Source organism: Mirounga leonina, unplaced genomic scaffold (assembly GCF_011800145.1).
Source record: "Mirounga leonina isolate KUSES-001 unplaced genomic scaffold, KU_Mleo_1.0 Mir_91, whole genome shotgun sequence".
In the NCBI taxonomy this organism is placed as follows: Eukaryota; Metazoa; Chordata; class Mammalia; order Carnivora; family Phocidae; genus Mirounga; species Mirounga leonina.
In genome coordinates this window covers 16,742,110-16,743,498 of record NW_023270839.1, presented here as the reverse complement: position 1 = coordinate 16,743,498, position 1,389 = coordinate 16,742,110, and the positions used below count along the sequence as shown (strand labels likewise).

The 1,389-nt window shown below is 47.6% G+C and overlaps 1 pseudogene; it reads right to left on the bottom strand.

Moving 5' to 3' along the window:
* On the bottom strand, positions 1–1,101 carry LOC118003541 (annotated as a pseudogene).
* Positions 1,102–1,389: the final 288 nt, after the last annotated feature.

Sequence of the window (1,389 nt, the reverse complement as noted above, 5' to 3'; positions counted from 1 at the left end):
TTCTACCTTCAGCATAAAACAAAACCAGAGAACATTTCTCAATGGGTATCACAGATGAAGCTGGTGCCAGCCAGTTTGGGGGGACACATTCATTCCAAGAAGGGAGAAATGCACAGTTAGCAACTTGCTGGAATTATAACCATGTCTTGGTCTTCTTGCAGTTCTGTTACTAAAAATGACACCCAGTAAATGATCCAATGTAGTCTTACAGAAATGACTTGTCACCACGTTTCAGAACAAACTATTCAGAGTCACAGGTACTGGGTCTGGGAAAGCAGAGGTGGATGGCCGCGCACTCAGGTGAGCGATATGTATCTTTGTGAGGTTGGAGCAGGGAAGCAGGGCTCTACGGCCTGGAAGCTTCTGAACTAATGAGTCTTCTAATAGCTCGTGGTTTTTTGTTTAACTTCAGATCAATCCTGTGTCGGTTTTTATTCTTTCGTTTTTTATGGCTGCCGTGATGACCCCCTGAGGAAGTAGAAGCAGCAGCCTTCTGAGGCTTCACTCCCTGCACACAGCCATCCAGGTCCTCAGGTCCTCCTGGCTGGGCTCATTCTCCTGATTGTGGAAGTCTGGAGAAGTATCACTTCCCGTCCCACTTCCTGGCTCCCTCTTTTCAATGAGCTGACCCCGAACTCCTGCCAATGCACTTACTGCAGCTGCTGAAGTAACTGAGGATTTACCGAAGAGCCGCTCAGCTTCCTTAAACTCCCGGTTCCTTCGATCGTTTTTGCTATTGGAGTCTTTCTGGTAGGTCAGATACCGATCCCAGCCACCAATAATATTGCCATACATCTGAGTGTCTTGCAGGTAGCTTCCTTCGAAAGCATAGATCTGTCTCTCCCAGTTTGCCAGTGTTTCCGCCAGCTCCCGCCGGGTGTCCAGGATCTGCGGCGGCGCCGCCTTGTTGTGCATCGCCAGGTTGGGCTCTCTTTGTTCTTTTAAAGGCAGCCATAGGCATATGACTTCATTTGGCCGATAAAATGTGATTGGAAATGACGTGGGTCCCTTCCAGACAGAAGGCTGTGGGAACCAGTGCGTAATTTTCCACCTTTCCTTTCCCCAGCCTGAACAATAGCTGACAACATTCGATTGTATCATCTCTGGCAGAATGGGTCCTGGAGTCTGGCTAGCATGGAACTGAGCTTCCCATGATCCATGGTGATGATTTCTCCGAGTGAGAAAAAAACCTCATGGTTCTAAGCTTTTAAGATTTCATGGTTGTTTACTAACACAACAATGCAACCTAATGTAGCCCATCCTAACTAATAGAAATGACAATAGCAACTCCAGAGGTAGCACTGGCCATTCTTTGAGAGCTGGAAAAGATACTTATGACACTGGGGACGGTGTGTCCTATGGTGAGCGCTGTGAATTGTGCAAGACTGT